The sequence below is a fragment of the Chlorocebus sabaeus genome, chromosome 20 (genome assembly GCF_047675955.1).
Source record: "Chlorocebus sabaeus isolate Y175 chromosome 20, mChlSab1.0.hap1, whole genome shotgun sequence".
Taxonomy (NCBI): domain Eukaryota; kingdom Metazoa; phylum Chordata; class Mammalia; order Primates; family Cercopithecidae; genus Chlorocebus; species Chlorocebus sabaeus.
The window spans coordinates 124,167,237-124,175,875 of record NC_132923.1 but is presented as its reverse complement, the minus strand read 5'-3'; positions in this window follow the sequence as shown (position 1 = coordinate 124,175,875).

The window sequence follows — 8,639 nt, the reverse complement described above, 5'->3', positions numbered from 1 at the left end:
TATTTAGGCGGATAGTAAGGGTAACAGAGTCCCCGGTGAGGTTTTCCCTTTAATAAAAAGCAGCCCCCATGGGCAAGGGCTTCATGTCTAAAACACCAAAAGCAATGGCAACAAAAGCCAACATTGACAAATGGGATCAAATTAAACTAAAGAGCTTCTGCACAGCAAAAGAAACTACCATCAGAGTGAACAGGCAACCTACAGAATGGCAGAAAATTTTTGCAGTCTACCCATCTGACAAAGGGCTAATATCCAGAATCTACAAAGAACTCAAACAAATTTACAAGAAAAAAACAAACAGCCCCATTAAAAAGTGGGTGAAGGATATGAACAGACACTTCTCAAAAGAAGACATTTATGCAGCCAACAGACACATGAAAAAATGTTCATTATCACTGGCCATCAGAGAAATGCAAATCAAAACCACGATGGTATCTAGATACCATCTCACACCGGTCAGAATGGTGATCATTAAAAAGTAAGGAAACAACAGGTGCTGGAGAGGATGTGGAGAAATAGGAACACTTTTACACTGTTGATGGGACTGTAAACTAGTTCAACCATTGTGGAGGACAGTGTAGTGATTCCTCAAGGATCTAGAACTAGAAATACCATTTGACCCAGCCATCCCATTACTGGGTATATACCCAAAGGATTATAAATCATGCTGCTATAAAGACACATGCACATGTATGTTCATTGTGGCACTATTCACAATAGCAAAGACTTGGAACCAACCCAAATGCCCATCAATGATAGACTGGATTAAGAAAATGTGGCACATATATACCATGGAATACTATGCAGCCATAGAAAAGGATGAGTTCATGTCCTTTGTAGGGACATGGATGAAGCTGGAAAACCATCATTCTCAGCAAACTATCACAAGGACAAAAAACCAAACACTGCATGTTCTTACTCATAGGTGGGAACTGAACAATGAGAACACTTGGACACAGCAAGGGGAACATCACACACCGGGGCCCATCGTGGGGTGGAGGGAGGGGAGATATACATTAGCGGTGGAGGGAGCAGGGAGGAATATACATTAGGAGATATTCCTAATGTAAATGATGAGTTAATGGGTGCAGCACACCAACATGTCACATGTATACATATGTACCAAACCTGCAAGTTGTGCACATGTACCCTAGAACTTAAAATACAATAATAATAATAATAATAATACAAAATGCAAAATAACACAAATACAAAAAAAAAAAAAAAGCAGCCCCCAAGTCATTTTTTTCTTTTTCTTTTCTTTTTTCTTTTTTATGAGATGGAGTTTCACTCTTGTTGCCCAGGCTAGAGTGCAATGGCAGGATCGTAGCTCACTGCAATCTCTGCCTCCTGGGTTCAAGCGATTCCTCAGCCTCCCGAGTAGCTGGGATTACAGGCATGGGCCACCACGCCTGGCTAATTTTGTATTTTTAGTAGAGACAGGGTTTCTCCATGTTGGTCAGGCTGGTCTCGAACTCCCGAACTCAGGTTATCTGCCCGCCTCAGCCTCGCAAAGTTCTAGGATCACAGGCAAATCATTTTTTTTCCTAACAAAAAACAGCCTGAAAAATCAAGCTGCAAACAGATAAGCCAGCTGGAAGCTTGCGTAGGTAAATGCTGACAGGAAATTACTATGTGCCTGTGTGTACATAGGAATTTCCTATGTGCCCATTGGAAACGGCTATCTGGGAGCCAGGCACGTTCAACATAGAGGCCACATATGCAGTGAAGAAGCAGACAATGTGGCGCTGGCCAGGTGGAGATCTCATCTGTATAACAAAAGATCAGGGTGGGATGGCCAGCTTCTTTGTGCGCTATGTAAATAGCACACCCGGTCCAACCAATCTTCTGCGCCCTGTGTAAATCAGACACCGCCTCCTCAAGTTTTTCTACAAAACAGACCGCATATCGCTGCGAACTGGGAGGGAGCTTTTCTCTTTTGCCTATAAAACTTCCACCCTTAAACTCACTCTTTGCATGTCTGCATCCTTAAGTTCCTTGGCGTGAGGCAACGAACCTGGGGTATTACCCCAGGCAAATGATGCCGCTTCAGGAGGATTCCCCTAGAACTTCTGGAGGGACTGTAGCCCTGCTCAGCCCTTGACTTTGGACTTCCAGCCTCCAGAATTGTGAGAGAATGCATTTATGTCGTTTTAAGCCACGCAGTTTGTGATCATTTGCTTCTCATCAACCGGACACGAATATTCCTCCTTCTTCACTTAAACAGTGCCTCACCTGGAGCGTAGTTCTTAATGCCCATGGGCCTTGGCTTCCACATCTGTGAAATGGGGACAGCTGGAGTGCCTGCATGGAGGGTGTGTGAGGGCTTCTTGATAGGAGTCGGGGGTAGAGCTCTCAGAGGGATGCCTGGCACCCCTAAGTGCCCCTTGCCAGGCAGTGAGCCCCACACTGTTCTGGCCCTAACTAGTTCTGTCCTCCTGCAGGGGCACAAGGGGACATTAGAAAATCCAGCCTCAAGGTCTGGTTTGTCACAGCTAAGACAGGACCTTGGCTAATCACAGGATGTCAAGACTGTCTTATGGGAAATGGTGCGGATGACTCCACCTCTGTGACGTCTTTTTTTTTTTTTTTTTTTGACAGAGTCTTATTCTGTCCCCAGGCTGGAGTGCAGTGGTGTGATCTTGGCTTATTGCAACCTCCACCCTCCTGGGTTCAAGCTATTCTCCTGCCTCAGCCTCCTGAGTAGCTGGGACTACAGGCGTGCGCCACCACACCCGGCTAATTTTTGTTTTTTTAGTAGAGACGGGATTTCACCATGTTGGCCAGGATGGTCTTGATCTCTTGACCTTGTGACCCGCCTGCCTTGGTCTCCCAAAGTGCTGGGATTACAGGCGTGAGCCACTGCGCCCGGCCCCGTGATGTCATTTTTAACCCTGTTAGTTAAAGGCAAGGTGAATCTCACGGTGGCCAGACACAGCCTCTGGGGTGGGCTCCCTGGGTTTAGAGTCCAGTTCTGCCACCCACTTGCTGTTTGCCCGTGGGCAAGTCACTTCACCTCTTCCTACCTTGCTTTCCTGACCTGTAAAATGGGTACAGTGTCCATTACGCCACTACCCCTTCATGTTTACCGATGCTTAGACCGGTGCTGGAAAATGCCGCATGGTCATGAACTAGATGTCAGGCTCCTGATCAAGGTCATTCCTTTGAATTTGAAACCCAACCAAGTTTCTGCCTGAGAGGAAACTGCCTCTTCGCCGCTGGCCCCCACCCTGCCTCCCAAGGGAAGCTCACACCCCAGGAAAGCCCTCAGGCTGAACATTGCTCAGCTGTTCACCAGCTAGCGCTTTGGGAGGCTGGGGGGAGCCAGATCAGTACCTTGGCCCCTGCCCCTGCGTGCCTGGGTTTCTCCCGCAGGAAGACAAACCCAGCCTCCTGGTGTGAGTCCCCCCAGGCCTGGGATGGAAATGCTGCTTTGGCCCAAATATCAGGTCATGTGGTCTATTTTCTCAAGGGCTTCCCCCTTGAATTCTTGGAATTCTTGGCTAGCAGGGAGGGCCCCCAAGGGATCGGCTCCCAGGTCAGGGTTAGCTGGGCTGATTTGCAGCCTAGGGCACCGTCTGTGGCCTATGGAATGGGATGGGGTGGGGAGAGGGCACTGAGGGCGGGGCGGGGATTTCCACTGCCCGGTGAGGCCATGGGTGTTCTGGTGGGGGACTGGCCTCACCCCATCTTCCCCAGATAGCTTGGGGCTTCCTGGGGATGCCAAACACAGACAACTGCTGAGAAATGCTGGTTCTCACTCTCCTTTCTCCCTCCTGCCCCTTCCAAGGTTGTGGACAAAGCAGGATGGATTTTTGCTGTGAATGACAAAAGGGTAATTATGCGGTGAGCCGGCTGTGTGCTGTGTACAGGGAGGTGGATCTGCCACCCAGAACACCTTGTTTTTCCTCTCTGGACTCTGTTTTGGAACATTAGTTCAACCCCCAACCCCCCTCAGTTGTACTTGCTGTGTCTCCAGTTTTTAATTCCAGAAAGGCACAGCCTCCGTAAGTTCAAGTCTGTCTGTCCATCCATCCTTCAGACCTGATAAAAGAAAAACTTCAGCCAAATTAAATTTAAAGGAGTTTAATTGAGCAATGAATGATTCATGAATCAGGCAGCCTGCAGAATCATGGGAGATTCACAGAGACTCCAGTGGAGCCATGTGGTGAAAGATTTTTTTTTTTTTTTTTTTTTTTTTGAGGTGGAGACTCCCTGTGACACCAGGCTGGAGTGCAGTGGTGCCATCACTGCTCACTGCAATCTCCTCCTCCCGGGTTTGAGTGATTCTCCTGCCTCAGCCTCCCGAGTTGCTGAGACTACAGGTGCACACCACCACATCCAGCTAATTTTTGTATTTTTAGTAGAGACAAGGTTTCACCATATTGGCCAGGCTGGTCTCAAACTCCTGATCTCAAGTGATTAAAAAAACTCATCAACTAATTCTTTTTTTAAAAAAATATGGGGTCTCACTGTGTTGCCTAGGCTGGTCTCAAACTCCTAGGCTCAAGCAATCCTCCTGCCTCGGCCTCCCAAAGTGCTGGGATTACTGGTGTGAGCCACCAATCTGGCCACGTGGTAGAAGAAGATTTACAGACAAAAAAAAGGGAAGCGATGTACAGAAATCGGCAGTAAGGAACAGAAACAGGCTGGCGTTTGTCTTATTTGAACACAGTTTGAACACTTAGCAGGCTCTGAGTGGTTGAAGTTTGGCCCCTGGGATTGGCCAAGACTCAGTTATTGTTACAAGTGCACACTCCTAAGTTAGGTTTTCAATCTTGTCTGACTATGAAGCTAGGTTTGAGTGCGTCCACCGGAACTCAAATATGGAAGTACGAAGTCCTTCTCAGGTCTTATTTAGTTTGCTTTAACAGACCCAAGAGGCGACAGGGCAGTGCTTGGGCTCTGGGCTGAACCCTTCTACCTCTGGCTCTATGAATGTGGGCGAGTGAGTCCAGCATTCTGGGGCGTGGTATCCTCATCTGTGAAGTAGGGATCACGCCAGTACCTTCCTCTAGGGTGTTGCAGACATTGAACAAATTCTTACAGATAAGGCATTTCACAGCTGTGCCTGGGCCATTGCAGACACTTAACCAATGTTGGACTTAGTTATTTTTGTTGCTGTTGTTGTTGCATTGGATTATGGGAACCTGTATGAAATTAACACACAACCTCACACACCTGCTGGAAACCTCTTTCCCTTTGGCAATGATCTTGGGAAAGTGAGGCAATCTTGTAGAGTGTGAGTTTCATCTCCATGTGCTCACCTCAGAGGGCTGTTGGTAGGACACTGCTTGGCACACAGGGAGTCCTCAGTAAATGGCAACTATGTATTAGTTGAATTACTGCCTGGAATGCCTAGAGTTCTAGCCACAAGCAACCCCACCAGATGTGCCAAATAGCTCGTGCATCCTTACCTCATCTGGCTTTTGGAAACATCAGGGTAATACCACATACCCCCATTGCTGTCCTCACAGATCCCTGAGGTCTAAAATCCCTCATCCAAGCCACACAGGGTGGAGGTCGTGAGAAGGGAAGGGTTTGGGAGATTAGACCCTAAAGCTCATTAGAATTTTCTTTCTTTCTTTCTTTCTTTCTTTCTTTCTTTCTTTCTTTCTTTCTTTCTTTCTTTCTTTCTTTCTTTCTCTCTCTCTCTCTTTCTTTCCTTCCTTCCTTCCTTCTTTCCTTCTTTCCTTCTTCCCTTCTCTCTTTCTCTCTTTCTTTCTCTTTCTCTCTCTCTTTCTTTCTCTTTCTCTCTCTCTCTTTCTTTCTTTCTTTCTTTCTTTCTTTCTTTCTTTCTTTCTTTCTTTCTTTCTTTCCTTCTTTCTTTCTTTCTTCCTTCCTTCCTTCCTTCCTTCCTTCCTTCCTTCCTTCCTTCCTTCCTTCTTCCTTTTTTCTTTCTTTCTTTCTTTTTTTTATTTTTTTGAGACAGGATCTCTGTCTGTCACCCAGGCTGGCATGAGGTGGTGTGATCACAGCTCACTGCAGCCTCAACCTCCTAGGCTCAAGTGATCCTTGCACCTCAGCCTCCTGAGTAGCTGGGACTATAGGCATGTGCCCCATGCCCCACTGATTTTAAACATTTTTTTTTTTTTTTTTAGAAATGGGGTCTCACTCTATTGCCCAGGCTGGTCTCAAACTTCTGGGCTCAAGTGATCCTCCTTCCTTGGCCTCCCAAAGTGCTGGGATTACAGGCATGAGTGCTTGGCCTACTGAATAATATTTCATTGCATGGATGTGATGGTTAATGCTAGTTGTCAACTCGACTGGGTTAAGGAATACCTAGAAACCCAGTCGAACATTATTTTTGGGTGTCTCTATGAGGGGGTTTCCATTGATTAGCATGTGAGTTTGAGTGAACTAGGTGGGTAAGATCTGCCCTCAAGGTGGGCAGCCACCATCCAATCTGCTGGGGGTCTGGAGGGAATAAAAACAAAGAAAAGCCTAATGTGTTGGTGTATCTGCTGGAGCTTGAATGTACTCTTCTTCTCTTACTCTTGGACAGCAACTCCAGGCTCTCTGGCTTTTTCACTCTAGGACTTATACCAGCGGTGCCCCATGCCCCCTGAGTTCTCAGGCATTTGGCCTTGGACGGAGAATTACACCATCAGCTTCCCTGGTTCTGAGGCCTTTGGACTTGGACTGAGCCAGGTTACCAGCATCCCAGGGTTTCCAGCTTGCAGATGACCTGTTCTGGGACTTCTCAGCCTCTATAATTGTGCAAGCCAATTCCTGTAATAAATTCCCTCTTGCTGGGCACGGTGGCTCATGCCTGTAATCCCAGCACTTTGGGAGGCCGAGGTGGGCAGATCACCTGATGTCAGGAGTTTGAGACCAGCCTCACCAATATGGAGAAACCTCATCTCTACTAAAAATACAAAAAAATTAGCTGGACATGGTGGCATGTGCCTGTAATCCCAGCTACTAGGGAGGCTGAGGCAGGAAAATCGCTTGAACCTAGGAGGCAGAGGTTGCGGTGAGCTGAAATCGTGCCATTGCACTCCAGCCTGGGTGACAAGAGCAAAACTCCATCTCAAAAAAAAAAAAAAAATTCCCTCTTATAGCTCCCTTTCTATGTCCTATTGGTTCGATCTTTCTGGAGAACCCTAATACAATGTATATACCACATTGTTTACCTGTTCACTGGTTGATGGACATTTGGATTGTTTCCACTTTTGGGGTATTATAAATAATATTGCTATGACCAATTATATATAGGGTTTTGTGTAGACACATGTTTTCAGTTCTCTTGTGTATATACCTAAAGTAGACTTGCCAGGTCATATGATAATTCTATGTTCAATAAAATTTGAGGAACTGCTAAACTCTTTCCGAAGTGGCTGTAGCATTTTACATTTTCACTAACAATGAATGCGAGTTCCAGTTTCTCCACATCCTTGTCAACACTTGTTATTATCTGTCTTTTTTATTATAGCCATTGAGAAGTGTTCCCTTCTCTTCTGTTTTTAGGAAGAGTTTGTGAAGAATTGGAATTAATTCTTCTTTAAGTGTTTGGAATAATTTACCAGTGATGCCATCTCTTTGCATTGATCATAGTTGGCGTTTGTTGGAAATAAGAGCTTGGAGCCACAAAGAAAATGAGCGCTCAAACAAAAGACTTCTCAGCAAGGCAAATTTACTTCTGCAGAAGGGTGCTGCCTGTGTCAGTCATGATCGCAAGTGCACACCAAACAAAGGAGAGAAAGGTTTCCATCCCTAACACAGCTTCTGTTTCTGCGTCCTTTCCACATTGGCTGGAGTTGGACCGTACAATTTAAACTAACCTGATTGGCTAAAACTTGAAATTTTTCCAAATAGGGTAGATGGGGAAGAAGGGGTAGGAGTGGTAAAACTTTTCAAAATATGATAAACTGAAACCCTTAAACATTTAACTTGTAAAGAAAGGAGGGGAGTGGGGGATTGTCCATTAAGGCATGTTTGGGCAGGTAGGTAAGGCAAGGATGGAAAGTCTTGTTTGGAGAACAAGAATTTATCCTTTCTAGCAATGTGAAAGGACACTAGTCACTAAAAGGAACAAGGAAGTTTGAAGAGGAACTGATTATTTCTGGCAGAGTTCATTGAGCTTCTTGGATATGTAGAACAACATTTTTCAACAGATTTACGAAACTTTAAGTTATTATTTCCTGGAATACTTTTATGTTCCTTTTTCTCATTTTTCTCCTTCTGGTACTCCCATTATATGTATGTTGCTGCTCCTAATGGTGCCGCACTTTTCCCTGAAATGCTGTTCATTTTTCCTCATTAATTTTCTTTGTCTTTCTGATTGCATAATTTCTATTGCTATACCCTCAGGTCTGTTGATTCTTTCTCCCAGCTGAAATCTACTGTTGGGCCCCTGAAGTGAATATTTCATTTTTGTTGTTATACCTTCCAATTCTATAGCTTAGCCCTTTAAAAAATCATTGCTATTTCTTTACTGGTGTTTTCTATTTCATGAAACATTGTCATTATATTCTTCTGCTACTTCACTAAACATTATTTTCTTTAGTTCTTTGAACATATTTATAATAGCTGCTTTAAAGGCTTTGTTAAGTCTGACATGTGGGCCCTCTCAAAGGCAACTCCTGTCACTGATGTTTTTTTCTTTGTATGGATTATACTTTTCTGTTTCTTTGCAT